At 49.8% G+C, this 19311-nt stretch overlaps 34 non-coding genes across 34 annotated transcripts; all 34 read left to right on the forward strand.

Annotated features, from left to right (window-relative positions):
• Nucleotides 1-70: 70 nt before the first annotated feature.
• On the forward strand, nt 71-142 carry Trnat-cgu. The gene has a single exon. It is a non-coding gene; the product is annotated as a tRNA-Thr (tRNA).
• A 333-nt stretch (nt 143-475) lies between these two features.
• On the forward strand, nt 476-549 carry Trnan-guu. Its single transcript has one exon. It is a non-coding gene; the product is annotated as a tRNA-Asn (tRNA).
• Nucleotides 550-1238: 689 nt separating this feature from the next.
• Trnat-cgu lies at nt 1239-1310 on the forward strand. Its single transcript has one exon. It is a non-coding gene; the product is annotated as a tRNA-Thr (tRNA).
• Nucleotides 1311-1643: 333 nt separating this feature from the next.
• On the forward strand, nt 1644-1717 carry Trnan-guu. The gene has a single exon. It is a non-coding gene; the product is annotated as a tRNA-Asn (tRNA).
• Nucleotides 1718-2406: 689 nt separating this feature from the next.
• Nucleotides 2407-2478, forward strand: Trnat-cgu. Its single transcript has one exon. It is a non-coding gene; the product is annotated as a tRNA-Thr (tRNA).
• Nucleotides 2479-2811: 333 nt separating this feature from the next.
• On the forward strand, nt 2812-2885 carry Trnan-guu. Its single transcript has one exon. It is a non-coding gene; the product is annotated as a tRNA-Asn (tRNA).
• Nucleotides 2886-3574: 689 nt separating this feature from the next.
• Nucleotides 3575-3646, forward strand: Trnat-cgu. Its single transcript has one exon. It is a non-coding gene; the product is annotated as a tRNA-Thr (tRNA).
• A 333-nt stretch (nt 3647-3979) lies between these two features.
• Nucleotides 3980-4053, forward strand: Trnan-guu. The gene has a single exon. It is a non-coding gene; the product is annotated as a tRNA-Asn (tRNA).
• Nucleotides 4054-4742: 689 nt separating this feature from the next.
• Trnat-cgu lies at nt 4743-4814 on the forward strand. The gene has a single exon. It is a non-coding gene; the product is annotated as a tRNA-Thr (tRNA).
• A 333-nt stretch (nt 4815-5147) lies between these two features.
• On the forward strand, nt 5148-5221 carry Trnan-guu. The gene has a single exon. It is a non-coding gene; the product is annotated as a tRNA-Asn (tRNA).
• Nucleotides 5222-5910: 689 nt separating this feature from the next.
• On the forward strand, nt 5911-5982 carry Trnat-cgu. Its single transcript has one exon. It is a non-coding gene; the product is annotated as a tRNA-Thr (tRNA).
• A 333-nt stretch (nt 5983-6315) lies between these two features.
• Trnan-guu lies at nt 6316-6389 on the forward strand. Its single transcript has one exon. It is a non-coding gene; the product is annotated as a tRNA-Asn (tRNA).
• Nucleotides 6390-7078: 689 nt separating this feature from the next.
• Trnat-cgu lies at nt 7079-7150 on the forward strand. Its single transcript has one exon. It is a non-coding gene; the product is annotated as a tRNA-Thr (tRNA).
• A 333-nt stretch (nt 7151-7483) lies between these two features.
• On the forward strand, nt 7484-7557 carry Trnan-guu. The gene has a single exon. It is a non-coding gene; the product is annotated as a tRNA-Asn (tRNA).
• Nucleotides 7558-8246: 689 nt separating this feature from the next.
• On the forward strand, nt 8247-8318 carry Trnat-cgu. Its single transcript has one exon. It is a non-coding gene; the product is annotated as a tRNA-Thr (tRNA).
• Nucleotides 8319-8651: 333 nt separating this feature from the next.
• Trnan-guu lies at nt 8652-8725 on the forward strand. Its single transcript has one exon. It is a non-coding gene; the product is annotated as a tRNA-Asn (tRNA).
• Nucleotides 8726-9414: 689 nt separating this feature from the next.
• On the forward strand, nt 9415-9486 carry Trnat-cgu. The gene has a single exon. It is a non-coding gene; the product is annotated as a tRNA-Thr (tRNA).
• Nucleotides 9487-9819: 333 nt separating this feature from the next.
• Trnan-guu lies at nt 9820-9893 on the forward strand. The gene has a single exon. It is a non-coding gene; the product is annotated as a tRNA-Asn (tRNA).
• Nucleotides 9894-10582: 689 nt separating this feature from the next.
• Nucleotides 10583-10654, forward strand: Trnat-cgu. The gene has a single exon. It is a non-coding gene; the product is annotated as a tRNA-Thr (tRNA).
• A 333-nt stretch (nt 10655-10987) lies between these two features.
• On the forward strand, nt 10988-11061 carry Trnan-guu. The gene has a single exon. It is a non-coding gene; the product is annotated as a tRNA-Asn (tRNA).
• Nucleotides 11062-11750: 689 nt separating this feature from the next.
• Nucleotides 11751-11822, forward strand: Trnat-cgu. The gene has a single exon. It is a non-coding gene; the product is annotated as a tRNA-Thr (tRNA).
• Nucleotides 11823-12155: 333 nt separating this feature from the next.
• On the forward strand, nt 12156-12229 carry Trnan-guu. The gene has a single exon. It is a non-coding gene; the product is annotated as a tRNA-Asn (tRNA).
• Nucleotides 12230-12918: 689 nt separating this feature from the next.
• Trnat-cgu lies at nt 12919-12990 on the forward strand. The gene has a single exon. It is a non-coding gene; the product is annotated as a tRNA-Thr (tRNA).
• A 333-nt stretch (nt 12991-13323) lies between these two features.
• On the forward strand, nt 13324-13397 carry Trnan-guu. Its single transcript has one exon. It is a non-coding gene; the product is annotated as a tRNA-Asn (tRNA).
• Nucleotides 13398-14086: 689 nt separating this feature from the next.
• Trnat-cgu lies at nt 14087-14158 on the forward strand. The gene has a single exon. It is a non-coding gene; the product is annotated as a tRNA-Thr (tRNA).
• Nucleotides 14159-14491: 333 nt separating this feature from the next.
• Trnan-guu lies at nt 14492-14565 on the forward strand. The gene has a single exon. It is a non-coding gene; the product is annotated as a tRNA-Asn (tRNA).
• Nucleotides 14566-15254: 689 nt separating this feature from the next.
• On the forward strand, nt 15255-15326 carry Trnat-cgu. Its single transcript has one exon. It is a non-coding gene; the product is annotated as a tRNA-Thr (tRNA).
• Nucleotides 15327-15659: 333 nt separating this feature from the next.
• Trnan-guu lies at nt 15660-15733 on the forward strand. The gene has a single exon. It is a non-coding gene; the product is annotated as a tRNA-Asn (tRNA).
• Nucleotides 15734-16422: 689 nt separating this feature from the next.
• Trnat-cgu lies at nt 16423-16494 on the forward strand. The gene has a single exon. It is a non-coding gene; the product is annotated as a tRNA-Thr (tRNA).
• Nucleotides 16495-16827: 333 nt separating this feature from the next.
• On the forward strand, nt 16828-16901 carry Trnan-guu. The gene has a single exon. It is a non-coding gene; the product is annotated as a tRNA-Asn (tRNA).
• A 689-nt stretch (nt 16902-17590) lies between these two features.
• Nucleotides 17591-17662, forward strand: Trnat-cgu. Its single transcript has one exon. It is a non-coding gene; the product is annotated as a tRNA-Thr (tRNA).
• A 333-nt stretch (nt 17663-17995) lies between these two features.
• Trnan-guu lies at nt 17996-18069 on the forward strand. Its single transcript has one exon. It is a non-coding gene; the product is annotated as a tRNA-Asn (tRNA).
• A 689-nt stretch (nt 18070-18758) lies between these two features.
• Nucleotides 18759-18830, forward strand: Trnat-cgu. The gene has a single exon. It is a non-coding gene; the product is annotated as a tRNA-Thr (tRNA).
• A 333-nt stretch (nt 18831-19163) lies between these two features.
• Trnan-guu lies at nt 19164-19237 on the forward strand. Its single transcript has one exon. It is a non-coding gene; the product is annotated as a tRNA-Asn (tRNA).
• The last annotated feature ends 74 nt before the right edge of the window (nt 19238-19311 follow it).

Consider the following 19311-nt stretch of genomic DNA (forward strand, 5'->3'; position numbering starts at 1 on the left):
TGGTCGAGGGCTGCAAGATTCAGTATGATGAAGTAACAATTTGGGGATAGCTCACAAACGCTAAGCTGCCGCCTTCTTAGCTCAGTGGTAGAGCACTGGTCTCGTAAACCAGGGGTCGTGAGTTCGAACCTCACAGAAGGCATTCATTTTTTAAACCTTCCTGCAAGGAGCGGAGCTATCTCGAGCAGCATCTAACACATGGCAGTACACTGAATGAAAGGGATGTTCTACAACCTATGACAAGTATTCTACTGGCCTCAGAGGTTTTCTGAATGCATAGGCAGAACATTGGTTTGTATGCATTTTGTAGTATAATGTCATGCTTGGCGATGTCATTCGTTTACGAGCCTCGCTACAGTGTGCATGCACGTTATCCATGTGAAGAGGCGTAAGCAAATGCTACCATTCTGCGAGATTCCTGCAGAAGGTATACGAATTGCATTGATATACAGAGCACAAGGGAGCCAAAGTCAAGGCCTCCGTGGCGCAATCGGCTAGCGCGTTCGGCTGTTAACCGAAAGGTTGGTGGTTCGAGCCCACCTGGGGGCGAAATCGTTTTAACCGGCACCGAGGTGAGGACATACGTCAACTTTGTTAGAGATACACAGCTAGTGTGACAATTTGGCTGCGTTTGAGTGATGCCACAGAGCCTTATACACATTCAGCCAAGTGACACTGTAGGTAAAAACATGGCCCTACACAGACGTTCTGCTGTTTTCCTTTTTATTCGTCATGTGTGACACTGCAGTAGAGGGGCGCCCGCTACAAAAGACGTATTCTTTACATTCAATTTCAGCATATACGTCGCGAGTGCCACATGACATGGCCTGTCTCTCGATGTCGATTTGTATTTGGTGTGTCTTAAGTGTCGGTCTGCAGTAGGCCGCTGTTGGCCGAGCGACGTGCAGTCGCCTTACATGAAGCCCCATGGGCAACGCCAGTGCCACTGTGGACAACAGCGCACTGTAGCCAGAGAGAGGAGCCGAAAGGCGCATTTCGCAGTCGAGCCATGCTATCCCACAAGCTGTGCACTAGGTCAGGATTGTGCAGACCGCTAACTTTTGGTGGGCCGACGCTCGTCCTCGATCGTAAGGGCGAAACATTCAAGAGATTTGGAAAACGGCAATGTGGACACCCCCAGCAGCAGCTGTGTGCCAAATCCGATATCTGGTCGAGGGCTGCAAGATTCAGTATGATGAAGTAACAATTTGGGGATAGCTCACAAACGCTAAGCTGCCGCCTTCTTAGCTCAGTGGTAGAGCACTGGTCTCGTAAACCAGGGGTCGTGAGTTCGAACCTCACAGAAGGCATTCATTTTTTAAACCTTCCTGCAAGGAGCGGAGCTATCTCGAGCAGCATCTAACACATGGCAGTACACTGAATGAAAGGGATGTTCTACAACCTATGACAAGTATTCTACTGGCCTCAGAGGTTTTCTGAATGCATAGGCAGAACATTGGTTTGTATGCATTTTGTAGTATAATGTCATGCTTGGCGATGTCATTCGTTTACGAGCCTCGCTACAGTGTGCATGCACGTTATCCATGTGAAGAGGCGTAAGCAAATGCTACCATTCTGCGAGATTCCTGCAGAAGGTATACGAATTGCATTGATATACAGAGCACAAGGGAGCCAAAGTCAAGGCCTCCGTGGCGCAATCGGCTAGCGCGTTCGGCTGTTAACCGAAAGGTTGGTGGTTCGAGCCCACCTGGGGGCGAAATCGTTTTAACCGGCACCGAGGTGAGGACATACGTCAACTTTGTTAGAGATACACAGCTAGTGTGACAATTTGGCTGCGTTTGAGTGATGCCACAGAGCCTTATACACATTCAGCCAAGTGACACTGTAGGTAAAAACATGGCCCTACACAGACGTTCTGCTGTTTTCCTTTTTATTCGTCATGTGTGACACTGCAGTAGAGGGGCGCCCGCTACAAAAGACGTATTCTTTACATTCAATTTCAGCATATACGTCGCGAGTGCCACATGACATGGCCTGTCTCTCGATGTCGATTTGTATTTGGTGTGTCTTAAGTGTCGGTCTGCAGTAGGCCGCTGTTGGCCGAGCGACGTGCAGTCGCCTTACATGAAGCCCCATGGGCAACGCCAGTGCCACTGTGGACAACAGCGCACTGTAGCCAGAGAGAGGAGCCGAAAGGCGCATTTCGCAGTCGAGCCACGCTATCCCACAAGCTGTGCACTAGGTCAGGATTGTGCAGACCGCTAACTTTTGGTGGGCCGACGCTCGTCCTCGATCGTAAGGGCGAAACATTCAAGAGATTTGGAAAACGGCAATGTGGACACCCCCAGCAGCAGCTGTGTGCCAAATCCGATATCTGGTCGAGGGCTGCAAGATTCAGTATGATGAAGTAACAATTTGGGGATAGCTCACAAACGCTAAGCTGCCGCCTTCTTAGCTCAGTGGTAGAGCACTGGTCTCGTAAACCAGGGGTCGTGAGTTCGAACCTCACAGAAGGCATTCATTTTTTAAACCTTCCTGCAAGGAGCGGAGCTATCTCGAGCAGCATCTAACACATGGCAGTACACTGAATGAAAGGGATGTTCTACAACCTATGACAAGTATTCTACTGGCCTCAGAGGTTTTCTGAATGCATAGGCAGAACATTGGTTTGTATGCATTTTGTAGTATAATGTCATGCTTGGCGATGTCATTCGTTTACGAGCCTCGCTACAGTGTGCATGCACGTTATCCATGTGAAGAGGCGTAAGCAAATGCTACCATTCTGCGAGATTCCTGCAGAAGGTATACGAATTGCATTGATATACAGAGCACAAGGGAGCCAAAGTCAAGGCCTCCGTGGCGCAATCGGCTAGCGCGTTCGGCTGTTAACCGAAAGGTTGGTGGTTCGAGCCCACCTGGGGGCGAAATCGTTTTAACCGGCACCGAGGTGAGGACATACGTCAACTTTGTTAGAGATACACAGCTAGTGTGACAATTTGGCTGCGTTTGAGTGATGCCACAGAGCCTTATACACATTCAGCCAAGTGACACTGTAGGTAAAAACATGGCCCTACACAGACGTTCTGCTGTTTTCCTTTTTATTCGTCATGTGTGACACTGCAGTAGAGGGGCGCCCGCTACAAAAGACGTATTCTTTACATTCAATTTCAGCATATACGTCGCGAGTGCCACATGACATGGCCTGTCTCTCGATGTCGATTTGTATTTGGTGTGTCTTAAGTGTCGGTCTGCAGTAGGCCGCTGTTGGCCGAGCGACGTGCAGTCGCCTTACATGAAGCCCCATGGGCAACGCCAGTGCCACTGTGGACAACAGCGCACTGTAGCCAGAGAGAGGAGCCGAAAGGCGCATTTCGCAGTCGAGCCACGCTATCCCACAAGCTGTGCACTAGGTCAGGATTGTGCAGACCGCTAACTTTTGGTGGGCCGACGCTCGTCGTCGATCGTAAGGGCGAAACATTCAAGAGATTTGGAAAACGGCAATGTGGACACCCCCAGCAGCAGCTGTGTGCCAAATCCGATATCTGGTCGAGGGCTGCAAGATTCAGTATGATGAAGTAACAATTTGGGGATAGCTCACAAACGCTAAGCTGCCGCCTTCTTAGCTCAGTGGTAGAGCACTGGTCTCGTAAACCAGGGGTCGTGAGTTCGAACCTCACAGAAGGCATTCATTTTTTAAACCTTCCTGCAAGGAGCGGAGCTATCTCGAGCAGCATCTAACACATGGCAGTACACTGAATGAAAGGGATGTTCTACAACCTATGACAAGTATTCTACTGGCCTCAGAGGTTTTCTGAATGCATAGGCAGAACATTGGTTTGTATGCATTTTGTAGTATAATGTCATGCTTGGCGATGTCATTCGTTTACGAGCCTCGCTACAGTGTGCATGCACGTTATCCATGTGAAGAGGCGTAAGCAAATGCTACCATTCTGCGAGATTCCTGCAGAAGGTATACGAATTGCATTGATATACAGAGCACAAGGGAGCCAAAGTCAAGGCCTCCGTGGCGCAATCGGCTAGCGCGTTCGGCTGTTAACCGAAAGGTTGGTGGTTCGAGCCCACCTGGGGGCGAAATCGTTTTAACCGGCACCGAGGTGAGGACATACGTCAACTTTGTTAGAGATACACAGCTAGTGTGACAATTTGGCTGCGTTTGAGTGATGCCACAGAGCCTTATACACATTCAGCCAAGTGACACTGTAGGTAAAAACATGGCCCTACACAGACGTTCTGCTGTTTTCCTTTTTATTCGTCATGTGTGACACTGCAGTAGAGGGGCGCCCGCTACAAAAGACGTATTCTTTACATTCAATTTCAGCATATACGTCGCGAGTGCCACATGACATGGCCTGTCTCTCGATGTCGATTTGTATTTGGTGTGTCTTAAGTGTCGGTCTGCAGTAGGCCGCTGTTGGCCGAGCGACGTGCAGTCGCCTTACATGAAGCCCCATGGGCAACGCCAGTGCCACTGTGGACAACAGCGCACTGTAGCCAGAGAGAGGAGCCGAAAGGCGCATTTCGCAGTCGAGCCACGCTATCCCACAAGCTGTGCACTAGGTCAGGATTGTGCAGACCGCTAACTTTTGGTGGGCCGACGCTCGTCCTCGATCGTAAGGGCGAAACATTCAAGAGATTTGGAAAACGGCAATGTGGACACCCCCAGCAGCAGCTGTGTGCCAAATCCGATATCTGGTCGAGGGCTGCAAGATTCAGTATGATGAAGTAACAATTTGGGGATAGCTCACAAACGCTAAGCTGCCGCCTTCTTAGCTCAGTGGTAGAGCACTGGTCTCGTAAACCAGGGGTCGTGAGTTCGAACCTCACAGAAGGCATTCATTTTTTAAACCTTCCTGCAAGGAGCGGAGCTATCTCGAGCAGCATCTAACACATGGCAGTACACTGAATGAAAGGGATGTTCTACAACCTATGACAAGTATTCTACTGGCCTCAGAGGTTTTCTGAATGCATAGGCAGAACATTGGTTTGTATGCATTTTGTAGTATAATGTCATGCTTGGCGATGTCATTCGTTTACGAGCCTCGCTACAGTGTGCATGCACGTTATCCATGTGAAGAGGCGTAAGCAAATGCTACCATTCTGCGAGATTCCTGCAGAAGGTATACGAATTGCATTGATATACAGAGCACAAGGGAGCCAAAGTCAAGGCCTCCGTGGCGCAATCGGCTAGCGCGTTCGGCTGTTAACCGAAAGGTTGGTGGTTCGAGCCCACCTGGGGGCGAAATCGTTTTAACCGGCACCGAGGTGAGGACATACGTCAACTTTGTTAGAGATACACAGCTAGTGTGACAATTTGGCTGCGTTTGAGTGATGCCACAGAGCCTTATACACATTCAGCCAAGTGACACTGTAGGTAAAAACATGGCCCTACACAGACGTTCTGCTGTTTTCCTTTTTATTCGTCATGTGTGACACTGCAGTAGAGGGGCGCCCGCTACAAAAGACGTATTCTTTACATTCAATTTCAGCATATACGTCGCGAGTGCCACATGACATGGCCTGTCTCTCGATGTCGATTTGTATTTGGTGTGTCTTAAGTGTCGGTCTGCAGTAGGCCGCTGTTGGCCGAGCGACGTGCAGTCGCCTTACATGAAGCCCCATGGGCAACGCCAGTGCCACTGTGGACAACAGCGCACTGTAGCCAGAGAGAGGAGCCGAAAGGCGCATTTCGCAGTCGAGCCACGCTATCCCACAAGCTGTGCACTAGGTCAGGATTGTGCAGACCGCTAACTTTTGGTGGGCCGACGCTCGTCGTCGATCGTAAGGGCGAAACATTCAAGAGATTTGGAAAACGGCAATGTGGACACCCCCAGCAGCAGCTGTGTGCCAAATCCGATATCTGGTCGAGGGCTGCAAGATTCAGTATGATGAAGTAACAATTTGGGGATAGCTCACAAACGCTAAGCTGCCGCCTTCTTAGCTCAGTGGTAGAGCACTGGTCTCGTAAACCAGGGGTCGTGAGTTCGAACCTCACAGAAGGCATTCATTTTTTAAACCTTCCTGCAAGGAGCGGAGCTATCTCGAGCAGCATCTAACACATGGCAGTACACTGAATGAAAGGGATGTTCTACAACCTATGACAAGTATTCTACTGGCCTCAGAGGTTTTCTGAATGCATAGGCAGAACATTGGTTTGTATGCATTTTGTAGTATAATGTCATGCTTGGCGATGTCATTCGTTTACGAGCCTCGCTACAGTGTGCATGCACGTTATCCATGTGAAGAGGCGTAAGCAAATGCTACCATTCTGCGAGATTCCTGCAGAAGGTATACGAATTGCATTGATATACAGAGCACAAGGGAGCCAAAGTCAAGGCCTCCGTGGCGCAATCGGCTAGCGCGTTCGGCTGTTAACCGAAAGGTTGGTGGTTCGAGCCCACCTGGGGGCGAAATCGTTTTAACCGGCACCGAGGTGAGGACATACGTCAACTTTGTTAGAGATACACAGCTAGTGTGACAATTTGGCTGCGTTTGAGTGATGCCACAGAGCCTTATACACATTCAGCCAAGTGACACTGTAGGTAAAAACATGGCCCTACACAGACGTTCTGCTGTTTTCCTTTTTATTCGTCATGTGTGACACTGCAGTAGAGGGGCGCCCGCTACAAAAGACGTATTCTTTACATTCAATTTCAGCATATACGTCGCGAGTGCCACATGACATGGCCTGTCTCTCGATGTCGATTTGTATTTGGTGTGTCTTAAGTGTCGGTCTGCAGTAGGCCGCTGTTGGCCGAGCGACGTGCAGTCGCCTTACATGAAGCCCCATGGGCAACGCCAGTGCCACTGTGGACAACAGCGCACTGTAGCCAGAGAGAGGAGCCGAAAGGCGCATTTCGCAGTCGAGCCACGCTATCCCACAAGCTGTGCACTAGGTCAGGATTGTGCAGACCGCTAACTTTTGGTGGGCCGACGCTCGTCCTTGATCGTAAGGGCGAAACATTCAAGAGATTTGGAAAACGGCAATGTGGACACCCCCAGCAGCAGCTGTGTGCCAAATCCGATATCTGGTCGAGGGCTGCAAGATTCAGTATGATGAAGTAACAATTTGGGGATAGCTCACAAACGCTAAGCTGCCGCCTTCTTAGCTCAGTGGTAGAGCACTGGTCTCGTAAACCAGGGGTCGTGAGTTCGAACCTCACAGAAGGCATTCATTTTTTAAACCTTCCTGCAAGGAGCGGAGCTATCTCGAGCAGCATCTAACACATGGCAGTACACTGAATGAAAGGGATGTTCTACAACCTATGACAAGTATTCTACTGGCCTCAGAGGTTTTCTGAATGCATAGGCAGAACATTGGTTTGTATGCATTTTGTAGTATAATGTCATGCTTGGCGATGTCATTCGTTTACGAGCCTCGCTACAGTGTGCATGCACGTTATCCATGTGAAGAGGCGTAAGCAAATGCTACCATTCTGCGAGATTCCTGCAGAAGGTATACGAATTGCATTGATATACAGAGCACAAGGGAGCCAAAGTCAAGGCCTCCGTGGCGCAATCGGCTAGCGCGTTCGGCTGTTAACCGAAAGGTTGGTGGTTCGAGCCCACCTGGGGGCGAAATCGTTTTAACCGGCACCGAGGTGAGGACATACGTCAACTTTGTTAGAGATACACAGCTAGTGTGACAATTTGGCTGCGTTTGAGTGATGCCACAGAGCCTTATACACATTCAGCCAAGTGACACTGTAGGTAAAAACATGGCCCTACACAGACGTTCTGCTGTTTTCCTTTTTATTCGTCATGTGTGACACTGCAGTAGAGGGGCGCCCGCTACAAAAGACGTATTCTTTACATTCAATTTCAGCATATACGTCGCGAGTGCCACATGACATGGCCTGTCTCTCGATGTCGATTTGTATTTGGTGTGTCTTAAGTGTCGGTCTGCAGTAGGCCGCTGTTGGCCGAGCGACGTGCAGTCGCCTTACATGAAGCCCCATGGGCAACGCCAGTGCCACTGTGGACAACAGCGCACTGTAGCCAGAGAGAGGAGCCGAAAGGCGCATTTCGCAGTCGAGCCACGCTATCCCACAAGCTGTGCACTAGGTCAGGATTGTGCAGACCGCTAACTTTTGGTGGGCCGACGCTCGTCCTCGATCGTAAGGGCGAAACATTCAAGAGATTTGGAAAACGGCAATGTGGACACCCCCAGCAGCAGCTGTGTGCCAAATCCGATATCTGGTCGAGGGCTGCAAGATTCAGTATGATGAAGTAACAATTTGGGGATAGCTCACAAACGCTAAGCTGCCGCCTTCTTAGCTCAGTGGTAGAGCACTGGTCTCGTAAACCAGGGGTCGTGAGTTCGAACCTCACAGAAGGCATTCATTTTTTAAACCTTCCTGCAAGGAGCGGAGCTATCTCGAGCAGCATCTAACACATGGCAGTACACTGAATGAAAGGGATGTTCTACAACCTATGACAAGTATTCTACTGGCCTCAGAGGTTTTCTGAATGCATAGGCAGAACATTGGTTTGTATGCATTTTGTAGTATAATGTCATGCTTGGCGATGTCATTCGTTTACGAGCCTCGCTACAGTGTGCATGCACGTTATCCATGTGAAGAGGCGTAAGCAAATGCTACCATTCTGCGAGATTCCTGCAGAAGGTATACGAATTGCATTGATATACAGAGCACAAGGGAGCCAAAGTCAAGGCCTCCGTGGCGCAATCGGCTAGCGCGTTCGGCTGTTAACCGAAAGGTTGGTGGTTCGAGCCCACCTGGGGGCGAAATCGTTTTAACCGGCACCGAGGTGAGGACATACGTCAACTTTGTTAGAGATACACAGCTAGTGTGACAATTTGGCTGCGTTTGAGTGATGCCACAGAGCCTTATACACATTCAGCCAAGTGACACTGTAGGTAAAAACATGGCCCTACACAGACGTTCTGCTGTTTTCCTTTTTATTCGTCATGTGTGACACTGCAGTAGAGGGGCGCCCGCTACAAAAGACGTATTCTTTACATTCAATTTCAGCATATACGTCGCGAGTGCCACATGACATGGCCTGTCTCTCGATGTCGATTTGTATTTGGTGTGTCTTAAGTGTCGGTCTGCAGTAGGCCGCTGTTGGCCGAGCGACGTGCAGTCGCCTTACATGAAGCCCCATGGGCAACGCCAGTGCCACTGTGGACAACAGCGCACTGTAGCCAGAGAGAGGAGCCGAAAGGCGCATTTCGCAGTCGAGCCACGCTATCCCACAAGCTGTGCACTAGGTCAGGATTGTGCAGACCGCTAACTTTTGGTGGGCCGACGCTCGTCGTCGATCGTAAGGGCGAAACATTCAAGAGATTTGGAAAACGGCAATGTGGACACCCCCAGCAGCAGCTGTGTGCCAAATCCGATATCTGGTCGAGGGCTGCAAGATTCAGTATGATGAAGTAACAATTTGGGGATAGCTCACAAACGCTAAGCTGCCGCCTTCTTAGCTCAGTGGTAGAGCACTGGTCTCGTAAACCAGGGGTCGTGAGTTCGAACCTCACAGAAGGCATTCATTTTTTAAACCTTCCTGCAAGGAGCGGAGCTATCTCGAGCAGCATCTAACACATGGCAGTACACTGAATGAAAGGGATGTTCTACAACCTATGACAAGTATTCTACTGGCCTCAGAGGTTTTCTGAATGCATAGGCAGAACATTGGTTTGTATGCATTTTGTAGTATAATGTCATGCTTGGCGATGTCATTCGTTTACGAGCCTCGCTACAGTGTGCATGCACGTTATCCATGTGAAGAGGCGTAAGCAAATGCTACCATTCTGCGAGATTCCTGCAGAAGGTATACGAATTGCATTGATATACAGAGCACAAGGGAGCCAAAGTCAAGGCCTCCGTGGCGCAATCGGCTAGCGCGTTCGGCTGTTAACCGAAAGGTTGGTGGTTCGAGCCCACCTGGGGGCGAAATCGTTTTAACCGGCACCGAGGTGAGGACATACGTCAACTTTGTTAGAGATACACAGCTAGTGTGACAATTTGGCTGCGTTTGAGTGATGCCACAGAGCCTTATACACATTCAGCCAAGTGACACTGTAGGTAAAAACATGGCCCTACACAGACGTTCTGCTGTTTTCCTTTTTATTCGTCATGTGTGACACTGCAGTAGAGGGGCGCCCGCTACAAAAGACGTATTCTTTACATTCAATTTCAGCATATACGTCGCGAGTGCCACATGACATGGCCTGTCTCTCGATGTCGATTTGTATTTGGTGTGTCTTAAGTGTCGGTCTGCAGTAGGCCGCTGTTGGCCGAGCGACGTGCAGTCGCCTTACATGAAGCCCCATGGGCAACGCCAGTGCCACTGTGGACAACAGCGCACTGTAGCCAGAGAGAGGAGCCGAAAGGCGCATTTCGCAGTCGAGCCACGCTATCCCACAAGCTGTGCACTAGGTCAGGATTGTGCAGACCGCTAACTTTTGGTGGGCCGACGCTCGTCGTCGATCGTAAGGGCGAAACATTCAAGAGATTTGGAAAACGGCAATGTGGACACCCCCAGCAGCAGCTGTGTGCCAAATCCGATATCTGGTCGAGGGCTGCAAGATTCAGTATGATGAAGTAACAATTTGGGGATAGCTCACAAACGCTAAGCTGCCGCCTTCTTAGCTCAGTGGTAGAGCACTGGTCTCGTAAACCAGGGGTCGTGAGTTCGAACCTCACAGAAGGCATTCATTTTTTAAACCTTCCTGCAAGGAGCGGAGCTATCTCGAGCAGCATCTAACACATGGCAGTACACTGAATGAAAGGGATGTTCTACAACCTATGACAAGTATTCTACTGGCCTCAGAGGTTTTCTGAATGCATAGGCAGAACATTGGTTTGTATGCATTTTGTAGTATAATGTCATGCTTGGCGATGTCATTCGTTTACGAGCCTCGCTACAGTGTGCATGCACGTTATCCATGTGAAGAGGCGTAAGCAAATGCTACCATTCTGCGAGATTCCTGCAGAAGGTATACGAATTGCATTGATATACAGAGCACAAGGGAGCCAAAGTCAAGGCCTCCGTGGCGCAATCGGCTAGCGCGTTCGGCTGTTAACCGAAAGGTTGGTGGTTCGAGCCCACCTGGGGGCGAAATCGTTTTAACCGGCACCGAGGTGAGGACATACGTCAACTTTGTTAGAGATACACAGCTAGTGTGACAATTTGGCTGCGTTTGAGTGATGCCACAGAGCCTTATACACATTCAGCCAAGTGACACTGTAGGTAAAAACATGGCCCTACACAGACGTTCTGCTGTTTTCCTTTTTATTCGTCATGTGTGACACTGCAGTAGAGGGGCGCCCGCTACAAAAGACGTATTCTTTACATTCAATTTCAGCATATACGTCGCGAGTGCCACATGACATGGCCTGTCTCTCGATGTCGATTTGTATTTGGTGTGTCTTAAGTGTCGGTCTGCAGTAGGCCGCTGTTGGCCGAGCGACGTGCAGTCGCCTTACATGAAGCCCCATGGGCAACGCCAGTGCCACTGTGGACAACAGCGCACTGTAGCCAGAGAGAGGAGCCGAAAGGCGCATTTCGCAGTCGAGCCACGCTATCCCACAAGCTGTGCACTAGGTCAGGATTGTGCAGACCGCTAACTTTTGGTGGGCCGACGCTCGTCCTCGATCGTAAGGGCGAAACATTCAAGAGATTTGGAAAACGGCAATGTGGACACCCCCAGCAGCAGCTGTGTGCCAAATCCGATATCTGGTCGAGGGCTGCAAGATTCAGTATGATGAAGTAACAATTTGGGGATAGCTCACAAACGCTAAGCTGCCGCCTTCTTAGCTCAGTGGTAGAGCACTGGTCTCGTAAACCAGGGGTCGTGAGTTCGAACCTCACAGAAGGCATTCATTTTTTAAACCTTCCTGCAAGGAGCGGAGCTATCTCGAGCAGCATCTAACACATGGCAGTACACTGAATGAAAGGGATGTTCTACAACCTATGACAAGTATTCTACTGGCCTCAGAGGTTTTCTGAATGCATAGGCAGAACATTGGTTTGTATGCATTTTGTAGTATAATGTCATGCTTGGCGATGTCATTCGTTTACGAGCCTCGCTACAGTGTGCATGCACGTTATCCATGTGAAGAGGCGTAAGCAAATGCTACCATTCTGCGAGATTCCTGCAGAAGGTATACGAATTGCATTGATATACAGAGCACAAGGGAGCCAAAGTCAAGGCCTCCGTGGCGCAATCGGCTAGCGCGTTCGGCTGTTAACCGAAAGGTTGGTGGTTCGAGCCCACCTGGGGGCGAAATCGTTTTAACCGGCACCGAGGTGAGGACATACGTCAACTTTGTTAGAGATACACAGCTAGTGTGACAATTTGGCTGCGTTTGAGTGATGCCACAGAGCCTTATACACATTCAGCCAAGTGACACTGTAGGTAAAAACATGGCCCTACACAGACGTTCTGCTGTTTTCCTTTTTATTCGTCATGTGTGACACTGCAGTAGAGGGGCGCCCGCTACAAAAGACGTATTCTTTACATTCAATTTCAGCATATACGTCGCGAGTGCCACATGACATGGCCTGTCTCTCGATGTCGATTTGTATTTGGTGTGTCTTAAGTGTCGGTCTGCAGTAGGCCGCTGTTGGCCGAGCGACGTGCAGTCGCCTTACATGAAGCCCCATGGGCAACGCCAGTGCCACTGTGGACAACAGCGCACTGTAGCCAGAGAGAGGAGCCGAAAGGCGCATTTCGCAGTCGAGCCACGCTATCCCACAAGCTGTGCACTAGGTCAGGATTGTGCAGACCGCTAACTTTTGGTGGGCCGACGCTCGTCCTCGATCGTAAGGGCGAAACATTCAAGAGATTTGGAAAACGGCAATGTGGACACCCCCAGCAGCAGCTGTGTGCCAAATCCGATATCTGGTCGAGGGCTGCAAGATTCAGTATGATGAAGTAACAATTTGGGGATAGCTCACAAACGCTAAGCTGCCGCCTTCTTAGCTCAGTGGTAGAGCACTGGTCTCGTAAACCAGGGGTCGTGAGTTCGAACCTCACAGAAGGCATTCATTTTTTAAACCTTCCTGCAAGGAGCGGAGCTATCTCGAGCAGCATCTAACACATGGCAGTACACTGAATGAAAGGGATGTTCTACAACCTATGACAAGTATTCTACTGGCCTCAGAGGTTTTCTGAATGCATAGGCAGAACATTGGTTTGTATGCATTTTGTAGTATAATGTCATGCTTGGCGATGTCATTCGTTTACGAGCCTCGCTACAGTGTGCATGCACGTTATCCATGTGAAGAGGCGTAAGCAAATGCTACCATTCTGCGAGATTCCTGCAGAAGGTATACGAATTGCATTGATATACAGAGCACAAGGGAGCCAAAGTCAAGGCCTCCGTGGCGCAATCGGCTAGCGCGTTCGGCTGTTAACCGAAAGGTTGGTGGTTCGAGCCCACCTGGGGGCGAAATCGTTTTAACCGGCACCGAGGTGAGGACATACGTCAACTTTGTTAGAGATACACAGCTAGTGTGACAATTTGGCTGCGTTTGAGTGATGCCACAGAGCCTTATACACATTCAGCCAAGTGACACTGTAGGTAAAAACATGGCCCTACACAGACGTTCTGCTGTTTTCCTTTTTATTCGTCATGTGTGACACTGCAGTAGAGGGGCGCCCGCTACAAAAGACGTATTCTTTACATTCAATTTCAGCATATACGTCGCGAGTGCCACATGACATGGCCTGTCTCTCGATGTCGATTTGTATTTGGTGTGTCTTAAGTGTCGGTCTGCAGTAGGCCGCTGTTGGCCGAGCGACGTGCAGTCGCCTTACATGAAGCCCCATGGGCAACGCCAGTGCCACTGTGGACAACAGCGCACTGTAGCCAGAGAGAGGAGCCGAAAGGCGCATTTCGCAGTCGAGCCACGCTATCCCACAAGCTGTGCACTAGGTCAGGATTGTGCAGACCGCTAACTTTTGGTGGGCCGACGCTCGTCCTCGATCGTAAGGGCGAAACATTCAAGAGATTTGGAAAACGGCAATGTGGACACCCCCAGCAGCAGCTGTGTGCCAAATCCGATATCTGGTCGAGGGCTGCAAGATTCAGTATGATGAAGTAACAATTTGGGGATAGCTCACAAACGCTAAGCTGCCGCCTTCTTAGCTCAGTGGTAGAGCACTGGTCTCGTAAACCAGGGGTCGTGAGTTCGAACCTCACAGAAGGCATTCATTTTTTAAACCTTCCTGCAAGGAGCGGAGCTATCTCGAGCAGCATCTAACACATGGCAGTACACTGAATGAAAGGGATGTTCTACAACCTATGACAAGTATTCTACTGGCCTCAGAGGTTTTCTGAATGCATAGGCAGAACATTGGTTTGTATGCATTTTGTAGTATAATGTCATGCTTGGCGATGTCATTCGTTTACGAGCCTCGCTACAGTGTGCATGCACGTTATCCATGTGAAGAGGCGTAAGCAAATGCTACCATTCTGCGAGATTCCTGCAGAAGGTATACGAATTGCATTGATATACAGAGCACAAGGGAGCCAAAGTCAAGGCCTCCGTGGCGCAATCGGCTAGCGCGTTCGGCTGTTAACCGAAAGGTTGGTGGTTCGAGCCCACCTGGGGGCGAAATCGTTTTAACCGGCACCGAGGTGAGGACATACGTCAACTTTGTTAGAGATACACAGCTAGTGTGACAATTTGGCTGCGTTTGAGTGATGCCACAGAGCCTTATACACATTCAGCCAAGTGACACTGTAGGTAAAAACATGGCCCTACACAGACGTTCTGCTGTTTTCCTTTTTATTCGTCATGTGTGACACTGCAGTAGAGGGGCGCCCGCTACAAAAGACGTATTCTTTACATTCAATTTCAGCATATACGTCGCGAGTGCCACATGACATGGCCTGTCTCTCGATGTCGATTTGTATTTGGTGTGTCTTAAGTGTCGGTCTGCAGTAGGCCGCTGTTGGCCGAGCGACGTGCAGTCGCCTTACATGAAGCCCCATGGGCAACGCCAGTGCCACTGTGGACAACAGCGCACTGTAGCCAGAGAGAGGAGCCGAAAGGCGCATTTCGCAGTCGAGCCACGCTATCCCACAAGCTGTGCACTAGGTCAGGATTGTGCAGACCGCTAACTTTTGGTGGGCCGACGCTCGTCCTCGATCGTAAGGGCGAAACATTCAAGAGATTTGGAAAACGGCAATGTGGACACCTCCAGCAGCAGCTGTGTGCCAAATCCGATATCTGGTCGAGGGCTGCAAGATTCAGTATGATGAAGTAACAATTTGGGGATAGCTCACAAACGCTAAGCTGCCGCCTTCTTAGCTCAGTGGTAGAGCACTGGTCTCGTAAACCAGGGGTCGTGAGTTCGAACCTCACAGAAGGCATTCATTTTTTAAACCTTCCTGCAAGGAGCGGAGCTATCTCGAGCAGCATCTAACACATGGCAGTACACTGAATGAAAGGGATGTTCTACAACCTATGACAAGTATTCTACTGGCCTCAGAGGTTTTCTGAATGCATAGGCAGAACATTGGTTTGTATGCATTTTGTAGTATAATGTCATGCTTGGCGATGTCATTCGTTTACGAGCCTCGCTACAGTGTGCATGCACGTTATCCATGTGAAGAGGCGTAAGCAAATGCTACCATTCTGCGAGATTCCTGCAGAAGGTATACGAATTGCATTGATATACAGAGCACAAGGGAGCCAAAGTCAAGGCCTCCGTGGCGCAATCGGCTAGCGCGTTCGGCTGTTAACCGAAAGGTTGGTGGTTCGAGCCCACCTGGGGGCGAAATCGTTTTAACCGGCACCGAGGTGAGGACATACGTCAACTTTGTTAGAGATACACAGCTAGTGTGACAATTTGGCTGCGTTTGAGTGATGCCACAGAGCCTTATACACATTCAGCCAAGTGACACTGTAGGTAAAAACATGGCCCTACACAGACGTTCTGCTGTTTTCCTTTTTATTCGTCATGTGTGACACTGCAGTAGAGGGGCGCCCGCTACAAAAGACGTATTCTTTACATTCAATTTCAGCATATACGTCGCGAGTGCCACATGACATGGCCTGTCTCTCGATGTCGATTTGTATTTGGTGTGTCTTAAGTGTCGGTCTGCAGTAGGCCGCTGTTGGCCGAGCGACGTGCAGTCGCCTTACATGAAGCCCCATGGGCAACGCCAGTGCCACTGTGGACAACAGCGCACTGTAGCCAGAGAGAGGAGCCGAAAGGCGCATTTCGCAGTCGAGCCACGCTATCCCACAAGCTGTGCACTAGGTCAGGATTGTGCAGACCGCTAACTTTTGGTGGGCCGACGCTCGTCCTCGATCGTAAGGGCGAAACATTCAAGAGATTTGGAAAACGGCAATGTGGACACCCCCAGCAGCAGCTGTGTGCCAAATCCGATATCTGGTCGAGGGCTGCAAGATTCAGTATGATGAAGTAACAATTTGGGGATAGCTCACAAACGCTAAGCTGCCGCCTTCTTAGCTCAGTGGTAGAGCACTGGTCTCGTAAACCAGGGGTCGTGAGTTCGAACCTCACAGAAGGCATTCATTTTTTAAACCTTCCTGCAAGGAGCGGAGCTATCTCGAGCAGCATCTAACACATGGCAGTACACTGAATGAAAGGGATGTTCTACAACCTATGACAAGTATTCTACTGGCCTCAGAGGTTTTCTGAATGCATAGGCAGAACATTGGTTTGTATGCATTTTGTAGTATAATGTCATGCTTGGCGATGTCATTCGTTTACGAGCCTCGCTACAGTGTGCATGCACGTTATCCATGTGAAGAGGCGTAAGCAAATGCTACCATTCTGCGAGATTCCTGCAGAAGGTATACGAATTGCATTGATATACAGAGCACAAGGGAGCCAAAGTCAAGGCCTCCGTGGCGCAATCGGCTAGCGCGTTCGGCTGTTAACCGAAAGGTTGGTGGTTCGAGCCCACCTGGGGGCGAAATCGTTTTAACCGGCACCGAGGTGAGGACATACGTCAACTTTGTTAGAGATACACAGCTAGTGTGACAATTTGGCTGCGTTTGAGTGATGCCACAGAGCCTTATACACATTCAGCCAAGTGACACTGTAGGTAAAAACATGGCCCTACACAGACGTTCTGCTGTTTTCCTTTTTATTCGTCATGTGTGACACTGCAGTAGAGGGGCGCCCGCTACAAAAGACGTATTCTTTACATTCAATTTCAGCATATACGTCGCGAGTGCCACATGACATGGCCTGTCTCTCGATGTCGATTTGTATTTGGTGTGTCTTAAGTGTCGGTCTGCAGTAGGCCGCTGTTGGCCGAGCGACGTGCAGTCGCCTTACATGAAGCCCCATGGGCAACGCCAGTGCCACTGTGGACAACAGCGCACTGTAGCCAGAGAGAGGAGCCGAAAGGCGCATTTCGCAGTCGAGCCACGCTATCCCACAAGCTGTGCACTAGGTCAGGATTGTGCAGACCGCTAACTTTTGGTGGGCCGACGCTCGTCCTCGATCGTAAGGGCGAAACATTCAAGAGATTTGGAAAACGGCAATGTGGACACCCCCAGCAGCAGCTGTGTGCCAAATCCGATATCTGGTCGAGGGCTGCAAGATTCAGTATGATGAAGTAACAATTTGGGGATAGCTCACAAACGCTAAGCTGCCGCCTTCTTAGCTCAGTGGTAGAGCACTGGTCTCGTAAACTAGGGGTCGTGAGTTCGAACCTCACAGAAGGCATTCATTTTTTAAACCTTCCTGCAAGGAGCGGAGCTATCTCGAGCAGCATCTAACACATGGCAGTACACTGAATGAAAGGGATGTTCTACAACCTATGACAAGTATTCTACTGGCCTCAGAGGTTTTCTGAATGCATAGGCAGAACATTGGTTTGTATGCATTTTGTAGTATAATGTCATGCTTGGCGATGTCATTCGTTTACGAGCCTCGCTACAGTGTGCATGCACGTTATCCATGTGAAGAGGCGTAAGCAAATGCTACCATTCTGCGAGATTCCTGCAGAAGGTATACGAATTGCATTGATATACAGAGCACAAGGGAGCCAAAGTCAAGGCCTCCGTGGCGCAATCGGCTAGCGCGTTCGGCTGTTAACCGAAAGGTTGGTGGTTCGAGCCCACCTGGGGGCGAAATCGTTTTAACCGGCACCGAGGTGAGGACATACGTCAACTTTGTTAGAGATACACAGCTAGTGTGACAATTTGGCTGCGTTTGAGTGATGCCACAGAGCCTTATACACATTCAGCCAAGTGACACTGTAGGTAAAAACATGGCCCTACACAGACGTTCTGCTGTTTTCCTTTTTATTCGTCATGTGTGACACTGCAGTAGAGGGGCGCCCGCTACAAAAGACGTATTCTTTACATTCAATTTCAGCATATACGTCGCGAGTGCCACATGACATGGCCTGTCTCTCGATGTCGATTTGTATTTGGTGTGTCTTAAGTGTCGGTCTGCAGTAGGCCGCTGTTGGCCGAGCGACGTGCAGTCGCCTTACATGAAGCCCCATGGGCAACGCCAGTGCCACTGTGGACAACAGCGCACTGTAGCCAGAGAGAGGAGCCGAAAGGCGCATTTCGCAGTCGAGCCACGCTATCCCACAAGCTGTGCACTAGGTCAGGATTGTGCAGACCGCTAACTTTTGGTGGGCCGACGCTCGTCGTCGATCGTAAGGGCGAAACATTCAAGAGATTTGGAAAACGGCAATGTGGACACCCCCAGCAGCAGCTGTGTGCCAAATCCGATATCTGGTCGAGGGCTGCAAGATTCAGTATGATGAAGTAACAATTTGGGGATAGCTCACAAACGCTAAGCTGCCGCCTTCTTAGCTCAGTGGTAGAGCACTGGTCTCGTAAACCAGGGGTCGTGAGTTCGAACCTCACAGAAGGCATTCATTTTTTAAACCTTCCTGCAAGGAGCGGAGCTATCTCGAGCAGCATCTAACACATGGCAGTACACTGAATGAAAGGGATGTTCTACAACCTATGACAAGTATTCTACTGGCCTCAGAGGTTTTCTGAATGCATAGGCAGAACATTGGTTTGTATGCATTTTGTAGTATAATGTCATGCTTGGTGATGTCATTCGTTTACGAGCCTCGCTACAGTGTGCATGCACGTTATCCATGTGAAGAGGCGTAAGCAAATGCTACCATTCTGCGAGATTCCTGCAGAAGGTATACGAATTGCATTGATATACAGAGCACAAGGGAGCCAAAGTCAAGGCCTCCGTGGCGCAATCGGCTAGCGCGTTCGGCTGTTAACCGAAAGGTTGGTGGTTCGAGCCCACCTGGGGGCGAAATCGTTTTAACCGGCACCGAGGTGAGGACATACGTCAACTTTGTTAGAGATACACAGCTAGTGTGACAATTT

The sequence above is a fragment of the Schistocerca piceifrons genome, chromosome 5 (assembly GCF_021461385.2).
Source record: "Schistocerca piceifrons isolate TAMUIC-IGC-003096 chromosome 5, iqSchPice1.1, whole genome shotgun sequence".
NCBI classification, from domain to species: Eukaryota; Metazoa; Arthropoda; class Insecta; order Orthoptera; family Acrididae; genus Schistocerca; species Schistocerca piceifrons.